Here is a 14,610-nt window from a genome sequence, read left to right on the forward strand (position 1 = left end):
TTGTAAAGAATTTTTTTTTTTAATTTTATTTCATACGATATGGACTTATAATATTTATGGTGTTTTCTTTTCTGACACAAAATGTTGCCTATATATTGTGAACCAATAATTTAAAATTTGTAAAGAATTTTTTTTTAAATTTATTTCATACGATATGGACTTATAATATTTATGGTGTTTTCTTTTCTGACACAAAATGTTGCCTATATATTGTGAACCATTTATTAAATGTTACCCATACCCTCATAATGTTTTGCATTTTTAACGATCACAATAGAACAAAATCATTACCATTTATGCAATTTTCTTTTATGTAGCTACTAAATATTAAAAAACTATACTTTTTGCTTACAAAAAAGTGCTGCATTTCTAACCCTTTGATAAAATTGAGGGTGAAACATGCAGCATATGTTCAGGGTTTTAGGGTAACATTATTAGAAAAGAACACGACCAAACTACATTTTTTCCAGAAAAGAACACAAAGAAGGGTAAAAGGCAGAATAAATTCAGCATTTATGCCAGAAAGGAAAGCACCATTAGTAATGTAGTTAATATTACTCATACGCATATGTAATGTATGTCGTGATGTAATTGATAATACTCATACGTATTGAAATACTCATATAAGAATGTTTGAATAATCGAAAATGAGTGATAGCAATTTAATTTGAAAGAAAAACCATTATAAGGAGTGAGATCGAAAAATTCTTAACACACGTTTTTCATTACATTTTTTAACCCAAGTATTATTTGAATTTTTTTTTGATCAAGTTACCTTTGAAAAACATGTCAGTTATTATGTGTAATGTCAATTATATTAATTTTTTTGTTAATCTGATTAAAATGAGTGACCAGAAAAAAGTGCGTACTGAAATTATTAAATATTTTCAACAAAACCCAACTTGGTCTTACAAAAAGTTGGCCAAGCATACAAAGGTCTGCCGTCAAACTGTTTCCAATGTTATTAAACAGTACCGGGAGAACTTGTCAGTTGATAGAAAACCTGGTTCAGGTAGAAGGAATGGTCCACATGATGTTTCTAAAGCCAAAAAAATAGAACGCATTTTCAAAAGAGCTCCCAACACATCCGGTAGGAAAGCAGCCCGGTTAGCTCAGTGCTCGGACTATTTGGTACGAAAAGTTAAAGCTAATGCAGGTTTAAAAACATACAAGGCTCAAAAAGTTCCTGACAGGAACGCTACTAAAAATTTAGAGGCCAAAAACAGAGCACGGAAATTGAAGTCAAGTTTTATAAAAAAATATTCTTGCTGCATAATGGATGACGAAACGTATGTTCTGGCAGATTTTTCGCAACTTCCAGGTCAAAAATTTTATGTTGCTGATGCTCGAGGGAATGTTGAAGAAAAGTTTAGGACCCAAAAGCAGACAAAATTTCCCAGAAAGTTCTTGGTATGGCAAGCAATATGCAGTTGCGGCAAAAGAAGCCACTCATTTGTTACAACGGGCTCTATAAATACCGAAATTTACATCAAGGAATGTTTACAAAAAAGGCTGCTTCCATTCATAAGACTTCATAATGTGTCCACTTATTTTTGGCCTGACTTGGCATCCTGTCACTATGGCAAACAAGCCCTTGAGTGGTACAAGAACAATAATGTGGTATTTGTACCAAGAGAGGCAAATCCTCCAAACTGCCCGGAGCTAAGGCCAGTGGAGAGATATTGGGCTCTTGTTAAAAGAGAATTGAAGAGTACAAAAAAGGTGTCCAAAAGTGTGGTAGATTTTAAACGGAGATGGACTACATGTTCGAGCAAAGTGACAGAAAGCACTATAAAAACGTTAATGGAAGGGTTTCCGAAAAAGGTTCAAAATTTCATCACTAGTGATTAAAACTATAAAAATAATTTTTTTTGTAAATTGTAATAATAATTTCAATCAAATAAAAAAAAAATTAAAGCTGTAAGTTTAGTGGTTTCTTTTTTATAAACATATATGTATGTTAAGAATTTTTCGATCTCACTCCTTAGTACTATCTTAAACATAAATTGTAATATGGAAATACCTTCCCATTTTTATAATTTACTAGTTGACCGCCCGGCTTCGCACATAAAACTGACTGTTCTTTTTTATTTGCAAATAAAATATCTAAATTTGTATTGCATACTTTAGGGAGCTTTTTATTACAGTTGCCGGGACTCAAAAAAAAAAGTCCGAGTTTTATCCGGAATTTCTTAATTTTTTTTCATTACAAACCATCCAGCTCCAGCCGATCTCACGTGATATATAGATATAAAATATGATCTGTCAAACTTCCTAAATTATTAGATTCCAAATTATGATCTTATAAAAAAATCTTTTCGCGATTTGACTCCCCTTTTTTAACACATATAGGTATGTTTTCTCATCTCTCAACATTTAACATTTTTTACAAATATTGACATAAACCAAACAACAGCATTAAAATATGTAAAACAAAATAAAATAAAAAAACCAGGAAACAAAACGCAAAAGTTTAACAGTATAAATTTTGTACACAACCACAGCAACCGCCAGCGCTACATGATGCCGCTACAATATTATAGAAATAAATAAAGTAGTAAAAATTATAAAAAAAATCAACAGCGCAAAAAGAAATACAAACTTTAGGGAGTTACACAATGAAAGAGATTCGGTTAAAAAATTTTAACACTTATAATGTAAAATATAAAGTAAAATATTTCAGATAATAGAAATCATAATAATAAAGAGGTTCATTTTATTTATTGTTTTGCCCCCTTCGTTATGGCAAATGACAGATTTTGTTATAATATAATGATCACTACTGCAGTTTTGCTATGAAATTATTAAGTTATTTGGTTATTTGTATGTCGACTGGAGATATTGTGTAATAAACAAATTCAGTTTAATCATCCACCACACAAATCCGCCAATTTGTGCTGTAGTATTGTAATCATCGTCGTACATCTGCCGGTCTCCTAAAATTTCGTTTATTTCATAACTATTGAATCACGTAATTGGTCTTTATTAGTCTCTGCGAAATACTTACGAGAAACTTCGAGAATATTCCTACAATTTGTTTGCATATATTTACCGACTCACAGAAAAAAATGATTTTGTTACTGAAAACGTATGGAACGTTATAATTGTAAAGGACCAGAGTTAAAATTCCTAGCCAGTTTCTTCTAAATAAAAGCCCAAGTGGAAATTAATGCTTATTTGAATTCTTTTATTTATTGATGTTTCTTCTTATGTAGCTAAGACTTAACTAATTATTGAGATAATTGTCCCGTCATGACTGTTAGTGTGTAATTCATTTAGTACAACGGATAATAATAGTAATAACAATAACGCCCTCTAGGTTTTAAATTCAATTTGACTATTTAGGGTTTACGTACGTAGACAGTTACCAATCCTCAAAACAAACCTTGGTAAGTTTTAAGATGAGGTGGATCATTTTCAAAAAAAAAAATTCTAGTTTTACTGAAAAAATTTGATTTTGTTACCAATCCTCAAAACAAACATTGGTTGGTTTTAAGATGAGCTGGATCATTTAAAAAAAAACAAGTAAGAGAGCTATATTCGGCTGTGCCGAATCTTATATACCCTTCACGAAATTATACTTTAAAATAAATTTGTTTAAATATTTTTAGGTAAACAAAATTTAATTTTTTTTTTAATTGTTTTTCCAAATTTTTTTTTTAAATTTTTTTAAAAAAAAAGTTTTTTCCAAATTTTTTTAAAAATTTTTTTGAAAGCATGTCTGATTGAAGATTTGGATCCCGAAGATATCTGGGGTCTTCAGAAAATTGATTTCAACAGACAGACAGACAGACGGTCAGACAGACAGACGGACATGGCTTAATAGACTCCGCTATCTATAAGGATCCAGAATATATATACTTATAGGGTCGGAAATGAAAAATGTAGAAATTACAAACGGAATGACAAACTTATATATACCCTTCTCACGAACGTGAAGGGTATAACAAGTAAGAGAGCTATATTCGGCTGTGCCGAATCTTATATACCCTTCACCAAATTATACTTTAAAATAAATTTTTTTAGGTAAACAAAATTTAATTTTTTTTAATTGTTTTTTAATTTTTTTTTAAAAATAGTTTTTCCAAAATTTTTTTAAACATTTTTTTTTTAAATTTTTTTTTTTTAGTTTTTAATTTTTTTTTTTTTTTAAAAAAATGTATGACAAAATGATGAAAAAAAAATTCTGGTGAAAAAATATTTTTCCCGATTTTGACCCATTGTAGGTCCAACTTACTATAGCCTTATCTACATCCTTGCAATGGGCTTTGAAATATCTATCATATTGTCTATATTAATGACTTAATAATCCAGATATAAATAGGTCAAAAATCGAGGTTGTCCCGGTTTTTTGCTCATATCTCCGTTATTTATGGACCGATTTTGCTGATTTTAAACAGCAAACTTCGGATCCCGAAGATATCAGGGTTCTTCAGAAAATTGATTTCAACAGACAGACGGACATGGCTTAATCGACTCCGCTATCTATAAGGATCCAGAATATATATACTTTATAGGGTCGGAAATGAAAAGTGTAGAAATTGCGTGATTTTTTCAAATTTTTGGCTCTTATTTTGGAGTATTTGTACAATATAAATTTATTCAAAGTGTTGGCCATTGCACAGTGGGGTAGAATTAAATTTTTTGGAAATGAATCTGACATTTCTAAACGGCTGGTTCGATTGGGATAAAATTTGACATGGGAGTAGACAAGAATTATTCGAGTTTAAGTTATTAAAATGGACAAATGCTCGAGGAGTGGCGCTCAAAGTAGGATACCTTCGACATGTACAATTTTTAAACATGTGCCATCCGATTTCAAAGATTTTTATATTTTTGGAAAGCGCTTGTTCAAAAGTGTTTTTTTTTTTTTTTTTTTGAAGGACGGTGTTTTAAATTGGCATATTTTTGAATTTAATTGAGATATTGACTTGAAATTCTCTTTTGTAAGACCAAGAGTTAATTTATCTAATAAAAAAAAAAATCGGAATAAATGAGGAACAAATTGTTCGTAATATTTGTAATCCTATTTGAATTTTGGTACTAATTTTAGTTTTAAAAACTCAATAAATAGGTAATATGTAATAAATTTTTTATTTATTATTAAAACCAATGAAATTTTCAACGTTTTTTTTTTTAAATTTGTCATTCTAAATAAAAAAGTTTAAAAAAACTTGTCAAAAGTTCAAAGAGAATTCCGCAATTCATAAAACTTGGAGCGAAAATACCAAAAATTATATTTTTTTATAATTTTGCCAACATTTTGGGTTGGAAAAAAATCTTAGGGGAAAAATAGGAAACACATCATGGTTTCCAAAGCTGCTTTCCTTTTTCCCAAAGCTGGGATTTTAGAACATGAGGCCCAAAGTTGAAATATTTACAAAAAAATAGATAAAGATACCTTACAGAAAAACATGAAATAGTTATATGTTCTTAAAGAAAGTTTATTTTTAATAAAAAAAATAAAAAACAGCAAAAATCAAATATTTTTTTTAATTTTTAAACTGAAAATCGTTTATTTTTGGATTCATAATCGATATTGCTCTGAAATATTCTGTATGTTATTGATAATTTAGTTGTATAGCTAACAAAAACGTACGCCCTATATTTTTAAAAAAGCAGACAAAGGTATGGCAAAATTTTGAAATACCTATAACTCAGTAATTATAAGAGATAGCACACGTAAGCATGTTTTTCCAAAACCTAGATGAGCGCTTTCTAAAAATATAAAAATTTTGAAATCGAAAGGGAAACAAACAAATGGCACTTATTTAAAAAGTTTACATGTCGAAAGTACCCTACTTTGAGCCATCATAGCACCGCCCCTGGACCATTTGTAGGGACTAGCCGTTTGCAAATGCCAGATTTATTTCCAAAAATTTTTTAGCTATGACCTTTTCCCGTCTTTCTGGTAATTCATGTATTCTGCGCCAAAAGATATGCTCAGCATATTTTATTTATTGTATCTTCACAAAATAATGTGAACTATCAAATCTTAAATCTAAATATTAATTTTTATTTACGTCCCACCACAGTTGGACGAAAAATTATGTTTAATTTATAGATCCTATCATCAGCGCAGGTCTGTTGGTTTCCTTCTTTTTAGTCGGATGTAGCCTTTACTTCTCATTAATGTTCGTGCAAGTGGGTTTGGGTGAACTTCTAACTTTTTCAAATATTACTCCGCTTGTTTTTTTATTTAATTTTTCACCAGGTAGACACCTAGGTCCTTATGAATGTTAATATTTCTCACATACCAAGGCGCTGCTGTTATCATTCGTAATATTTTATTTTGAAATCTTTGAATTTTTTCAATATTATAAGCTGAGGCCGTGCCCCATAATTGAATTCCATAGCACCATATGGGTTTTGTTATTGAGCTGTACAGCAAAAGTTTGCAATCTCGAGTTTTTACCAATTAGCCAGTAAATTTGTAGTAATTTTAACTTCATTTGAGTCAATTTCGTATCTATATGCTTTTTCCAGGTAAGACGTCGATCTAGATGCAGACCTAGATATTTAACTTCAGTTTGTTGAGGTATTATATGATTATTTATTAGGATTGGAGGGCACGATTCTCTACGCAATGTGAATGTCAGATGTATACATTTTTGCTCGTTTACTTTTATTCTCCATTGTTTTAACCACCTTTCTATGTCGAGTATATGGTCTTGTAAAAGTACAGATGCTTCTTGGGGGTTTTCATGAATGGCTAGTATAGCTGTGTCATCAGCAAAAGTTGATATGTGGGTTCGACTGTTTGGGGTACGCCTGCTTCAATAGGCTGTGGTGAACTTATGAAGTCTCCCTCTTTAAGAACGAACTTTCGATGACTTAAATAACTTTCTAGAAGCTTGTGTGTGTTCACTGGTAAATATTGTTTTATTTTTATCGATAATCCTTCATGCCATACTTTGTCGAAGGCTTGCGAAACGTCGAACAATATTTTTTTTCTTCAAATGTCTTGAATATGATATCTACCAGCCTGTGAGTTTGTTCTATGGTGTTATGTTTTTCTCGAAATCCGAATTGATGAGTTGGAATATAATCAAAATTATTCACTATCGGCTTTAACTTGTGCATTACAATGCAATGCATTACATTGTGATGTTGCATAAAACAATTCTGATAATGTTTTTGATGCAAAATCTCCAATTTATATCCATAATAATAGTTTTAACTCACATTCGTTTCACTCACATTCATTTTGTGTACATCTGCTGAAAATTCGATTGCGTTCGGCTGCTGGTGGCTATGACTGTCGAACACTGATCTAGTTAGAATTGTCGGAGTTACTAAAAAGTAGCCGGGAAAACAGCGACATTAATGAAAATGTGTATATATTAGGATGAGAGATTAGTATAATGCTAAAGCTATTGAAAGGAGACTATGGGACTTCCATTACACTTGCAAACTTAAGATCGACCTACGTAAAGAAATATATCCTTAAATTTATCAATGGTTTATAGAAGAAATTTTGTATGGAAATTTTTTTTGATAAACCTTTGATAAATTTATAAACTGTTTATGCATATTGGGGTTAGATTATTATCCCGCATTTATTATTTAAACAAGTCTAATACACATTAATGAATTCTGGCAATAACTAAGTAAGACAAAAGTAATAATAAAATAAAACTTTTACAATTTGTTACAATAATTCCAATTTCTAAGAATTAAGGTTATAAATATTCCAGTAAACCCAATATTTTGCAAGAAGTTCTTTTATTTAAAAAAGAAATAAATAAAACCACAATTACTTTATTTATTTAAACCCTTTTAAATTTCTAAATAAATTTCATAATTTCTTTACAATTTCCCACTAATTTAGCGTATCCTGTTGTCGGTTTGAAACCGTTTTAAAAATCCTTTTGTGCTATAAAGTTGGTTGTTGGTACTTTACTGAGAATTTCTGCTATTACTTACATTACGTTTTCTCTTTATATTCGTTGAAATATGTATTAAAAAACAAATGTTAAATAAACACAGACACTGTTAAAAGGAGCTTATTTTTTCTACATATGAGTTGATATGTTGACTGGATGATTTTTAATTTTTTTATTTTTATTAAAGTTAAAGGAATATGGGTGTATATGTCAATATGAGATATGGTTAAATGGATGTGTGTATTTGTGGTGTTGACTTATACAAAAACACACAGACACACACACAAACACAACACAAGTATTATGTGACGTTCCCTTAGGCACTTTTGTAATCAAAACGACCAACTTAAGGCGTCATGATGAAATTGAAACCCTTTTATAAACATCGACAATAACAATAAACAAACTCACAGATACATGAACACACAAAAACACACTCATACTCCCATAAAAGTTTACTTTTTCAACAGACACATGAACAAAATGCTTTATTACATTTTACAAGGAAAAACAAATTTAAAGGAGACTTCTAAACTCAAGCATAGGAGCCATTTTACACATACAGCAAAAGATGACATGTTACATTTTGTATATGAATAACAAAGTATGTCTGTGTATATGATAAAATGCTCCTAAAAGTATGCGTGTTATTTTCTTTTTACTAAATTCATTGTTGTGGTGCTGTGTTTTTTTTCCAACATATTCTAACGCTTCAACAGTTAGACAAAGTTTTTTTGTTTGCTACTGTTTTCTTTGGAAAATTTTTGAAATATAATTTTTTGTGCCTTAATACTTTGCTTACATTCTCACTCGCATGCATCACAAGTATTATTTTGAAGCAACAAAGTCGTAAAAGGGATATAAGAAGCATAACGTTACTAAATATTATTGCAGGAAACATTTAAACCCTTGTTAAAAGTTGAATGTTTTCAGTTTTTCTTTTTATTTTTTCTTTTTTTTTACTTATTTGACAGTTATTTAACACAGTATGATTTATAAACTCATTTTGTACATGTTAAAATGATTTTTTTTTTATTTTTCTTACATACTTTCACAGGCTTTTGGTAGTTTTAAAACAGCCCAGCCTTTTTTTAATGTGGATTTCTTGGAATGACTTTTAATATGTAAAGATCTCAAGTTTTATTGAAAATTTTACTTTATATTGATGATTAAAAGGCAGAAATATAAAAAAATAAAACGAAATAAAAATGTAACAAGATGTGGCATTATAATACATTGTTTATTTTGTAGTACTTAAACTGTCATGAACTTGATGGAAGAGATTTTCTGAAGAAAAGTAGATAAACATTCTTTCGGAAATGTAAAGTGTGGAAGAGTGAATGATATTTTAAGGATACTATATATGAACCGTTTCATTTTATGTTTATTAAACAGAATGCTGATAATGTTGGAGGAAACTTTAAAGATAATTTTATAGTTTAATAACTTTTATAGTATGGAAAGATTTAAATTTTGATGAATACAGATAAATTAATAAATGAAGAATATTAAAACAATTAGTCAGATCGCTTTAAATTTGTTAACAATTATTTGGATTACAAACAGAAAATAATAGAATGTAACTCCAGGTTCTGGTTTCTTTGAAATTTGAGTAATAAAGAGAGATAATTTATGTTTTTAGAATAATGTCTACAAATATATAAAACTTAATCATCCAACAACATATGAACATCTGTTGCTTACACAGAGAAAACAGATTCGTTATAGCAACCGAATTTGTTGCCAATCGAATGATTCTACCGTAGTAACCGAATTTTACAGTTGTAGCTGCAATATTTTAGAAGCGGTAACAAAATTTTGGTTACTTCAGCCGAAAGTCTTCTTTATCAACTAACTTTCTGTTGATGGAACCGAAAAATTCTATGTGTGCAACCGAATCATTCGATTGACAACAAATTCGGTTGCTATCACGAATCTGTTTTCTCTGTGTAGGATTTAACATGAGACAGGCGGATTTATCATGATAAAGACAACCAGAATACTTTATGAAGCTCATACAAACTCAGTATCCGGTAGAACAGGCAGTTGCTCAAAGCTAGTGAAACCTATAAATATTATTTGTTTGCAAGCCAAAGCTGGACAGTGTCATAAGAATATCGATTTGATCGATTCAAATAATATAGTTTGATCCGACTTATAAGTTAAATTAACTTAGTTAGAGAGTTGTGTTTTATTTCAAAATTAATCGCTCTAGGTTAGGGATTTCTGGTTGTCAAGTACATGTCAGTCCGTACAGTAACACCAACCCCAATAAAATACATGCAAATTGGAATCATCAGTTAAAAAGTTTTCGATCATTATGTATTGGGTGTATGACTTAAAATTGAATCATTTCTACAATATAAATTTATTCAAAGTGTTAGCCAATGTTAGCTATGAACTTTTCCCATATTTTTGGCAACATATGGATTCCGAGACAAAATAATGGCTAAATTTTGAGACCAAGAACCAATCAAGCCAATCCCAGAGTGAGTGTTCGGTATCGATCAAAATAAATACATAGAGAAAAACAGATTCGTAGTAGCAACCGAATGCACGCATAGAATTTTTCGTTTCTATCAACAGAAACTCAGTTGATAAAGAAGAATTTTGATTGAATCAACCAAACTTTTGTTACCCCTTCTGAAGTTTTATAGCTACAACTGTAAAATTCGGTCACTGGATTGGCAACAAATTCGGTTGCCACTACTGATCTGTTTTCTCTGTGTAGTAATAGGATGGGCATAGTCTAGACTATAAAATGGGTGAGGCAAAACTTTCCAACTACTTCATTGTAAATAGTTTTTAACAGTTATGTGGCCGAGAGTTGTCTTGAATAAAATATTACTGTTTCATAGCTGCCCGCATATTCAGGGAGTTTTCGGATCAGTTATGTTCGACACAGATTCCCTGTGATGGTCTGCCCAGATTTCAGCAGCTCATAATAGATAGGACCCTTTAGGTCCCACCAAATATAGAGAATCACCTTATTTGGCTTTGGTGTCGATTCGGCTGCTTTGCCGGGCTACACATACGATCTCCTCCTTCGGGTTATTGTAATGGATCCATTTTTCAATGCAAATAATGATTCGGTGCCAAAAAATTATAGCATTCAAGCAGCATTTCTGAAATGCAAAATCATCTTTCAAGAGGTCTCTACTTCAATTCGTATGGTACCCAATTTCCCTGCTTTTGGATGCATCCTGCTGCTCAGAAACGTTTTTAAATTGCTGCTTGTGTAGCTTCCATTGATTTTACAAGCTCTTGTTGAGTTTTACAACAATCTTCATGGAGTAATGCCTCCAATTCTTGGACTTCAAACTTTTTTGGCTGGCCTTACCGATCTTTGTCTTCCATGTCAAAATCACCACTTCCGAAAGAAGTAAAGCAAAGCTTCCCGGATATGACGCTTGTTGGCACAAAATGCAAGATTTTCGAAGAAAAAAAACGTTGTTGTTTAGACTATAATGTTCGCTAGCCAAGTGAAAATAAATGGCAGATGTTTACCCTTTAAAATTACATATAAGTTATTAAAAACAAAAACCGCGATTAAAAGATACGCCATCTATTGTAAATACCGAATTTTTAAGTCATATATCTAATGGATGTTAACATCTTTATATATAGACGTTTCTGCTGCAGGAACCACCATCCAAGAAAATTCCCTTGATCGCAGTTGTTTTTTTTTATAGGGTCCACATTTCCTTCGGGGCTGTGAAAATACTTTAGGGATAAATAGGGAACACATCAGGGTTTCCAAAACTGCTTCCGTTTTCTGATCCCATATTTCGGATTTTAGAACATGTGGCCCAAAGTTGAAATTTTTATAAAAAATAGGTCAATTTCCAAAGGGCGTAGGGCCGACATGTTACAAAAATAGGACATGTTTTTTATACCAAAATGTTCTCCGTAAAGAAACTTTATAGAAAAACATAAAACTGTTATATAGTCTTAAAGAAAGTAGTTTTTTAATAAAAAAGAGTTAAGCCACCTTTTTGTCCAAAAAATAGCAAAAATATACTATTTTTTGAATTTTTAAATTGAAAATTTGTTATTTTTGGATTCGTAATTGATATTGCTCTGAATTCGAGTCCATTCGGTCCAAAAGTGAGCCCTATATTTTTAAAAAAGCGGACCAAGGTATGGCAAAATTTTAAAATTTCAATTTTGAAATGTCTGTAACTTGAAAACTATAAGAGATAAATAGTATACTCTAGGATCTAGCCGAGAGCTTTCCAAAAATATAAAATTCTTTGAAATCGGATGGGAAACAAAAAAATGGCACGTGTTTAAAAATTTTACATGTCGAAGGTACCCTACTTTGAGTCTCCATAGCGCCGCCCATGGATTATTTGTAGGGCCTATTTTAATAACTTAAACTCAAATACTCCTTGGCTACGCCCAGTTCAAATTTTAGAAATGCCAGATTTATTTCCAAAAAATTTCGATTCTGCCCCACTGTGCGGCATTGCAAATCACATCTTAGACGCATTTCCTAGTCATGTCCTCCTGACTTATGATCTAGGTCGAAGACCACCATGTTAGATTTTCCATTTCTGCTAAGAACGTGATGCAATCAAGATAATCCCAAAACGAAATAAAGGGGTGTTAAAAGAACTCTTTGAATGTACAGAGATACCACTGCATTCAATTACCATAAAGTCATTACATGATTTGAATGTCTTATCTGATGATATAGCGATGTCCGTCTGTCTGTTGAAATCAATTTTCTAAAGCCTACAAAAGCCATATGGATATGAATGATACATCAATATGTCGGGTATAGTACCGATTCGGTTGCTATAAAAAACCGAATAAATCGATCCACAAATTCATCATTTCAAATTCTGCAGACACATATCTGTCATTAATACTTTGTAGGGTATTGCTATAAATATCAAGAAAAGTGGAGATTAAAATGAAAAACTGCACAATTAATTACTTCACAATTAATCCAAATGAGTTAATATATATTATAAAATACAAAATATCCTGCTACAGAGTGACATTCTGAAAAGTATTTAACTCATCGAGTCCCTGATTACTAGCATAATATGGATATGAAATGAGGGCTAATAGATGATAGCCTGTACAGCTTCACTGCCAGTGAAAACTATAGTGATTTTTATCAGGTCTCTCAATATAACAGTCTTTGGGGTCAGCAACAATTGCATATTAATGCCTCATGTTGTATATACATCCCTGCAGATGATATTGGACTACTTCATCCATTTAAGATGAAATGGAGTAAACAAGGAATAATTACATTATGGTCCAATGTAATGCAGTCATGGATCATGTCATTGTTAAACAACAGTTTGCAGTTAAACGACATATTTCCGTGTTAACACGATTGCAAAACAAATCCACTGGGGTGGTACATGGAGTATTTTTAAGATTATTTCGCTGGGTTTTATGGTCCAAACCTAGGACATCGTAATGTTAAATATACGATGTTTTTTCAATACATTTCGGTGACTTTTGGACGTAGTCCTAGTCCGCTATGGACTACGCGAATTATTTGCAGGATAGTACTCTTCCTTTAGTACCTCGTCTTAATCTAATATTATAATCTACCTCGAGTTATATGATATCAAAACGTAATCCCATGCTTTCTACTTAATTGTTTTAATTGAGAATTCTGTTTTCTTAAAAAATATTTTCATGTTTTCTGAAAATGTCTTTAATTTTATTCTACCATTTACTTAGCTTTATTAAAATCATTTATTTAAATTCTCTTTTAAACGAAAATTTCCAATTCCATTTACTGAGTTTTAATTTGAAAAGTACCAATTTTAATATCCTGCATTGCGACATAAAAATTACTTTTGTACGAAGAAAAAAAAAATCAAACTGAGTTTTTGTTACATTTTCAGCAACAACAAAAATAAAACAGACTTTGCCAAAAAAAAAAGAGGAAAGAAATGAAAAATAAACAGCAGGGAATTAAATAAGAACAGAAAAAGTTTAAGAATCCTCCAATAAAAATATACAAAGAAGCAGGAAAAAAACAAACTACAAAAATTAAATTAATTGAACAATGCTTTAACAACAACATGAAAATCAACAAAATATGTTGTGAAAAAGTTCATTTGCACCGCAATACACACACTTGAACATATTTAACTCCTTACACACACACTTCCACGCACATAAAAGTATGCAATACAAAAGTATGGAATACAATAAAACAACTTTCTCGCTTACTTACACTTAAACAAAAGAAACTTAAACGGAAAGCAAACGTTAAGTAAAGTGAGAATATAAAAGTGTAAGAGAGTTAAAAAAACACTCAAGTGCATTTTAAAACAAAAATGACAGGACACTTAAAATGAAAATAAAAACAAAAGAAGAAAACTTGGTTTTACATTTTTTTTTTTTATATAAACAATACAAAAGATTTTAAATGTCTGCTGGAAAAGTAACTCTGGGAGTCTGTGTATAGTAGGTGTCCTTCACATATGTGCAACACAAACATTGACCAGAAGGACATGGACTGTTGTTTGGTTGTTTATATTGACATGTGACAAGAACAAAAAACTGAAATTCTGTTAAAGGTCTCTTCATGTTTTTTTGTTTTACATTTTGCCCTGGTTGGTTTTCTCAAGAGGCAGAGAGAGTGGCATTGAAATAAAACTGTTCTTTTAAATGTAAATTGTTTTAATTTTTACTGTTTTATGTAAATATTTTCTTAATAGTTTTATAAGACTTTCATCAAAGGCTT

At 30.8% G+C, this 14,610-nt stretch overlaps 1 protein-coding gene across 2 annotated transcripts in view; it reads left to right on the forward strand.

Annotated features, from left to right (window-relative positions):
• Fur2 (furin-like protease 2) overlaps positions 1-14,610 on the forward strand; it is a 496,857-nt gene that overhangs the window by 421,372 nt on the left and 60,875 nt on the right. The gene's annotated exons all lie outside the window — the stretch shown is intronic.

The sequence above is a fragment of the Calliphora vicina genome, chromosome 4 (genome assembly GCF_958450345.1).
Source record: "Calliphora vicina chromosome 4, idCalVici1.1, whole genome shotgun sequence".
NCBI lineage: Eukaryota > Metazoa > Arthropoda > Insecta > Diptera > Calliphoridae > Calliphora > Calliphora vicina.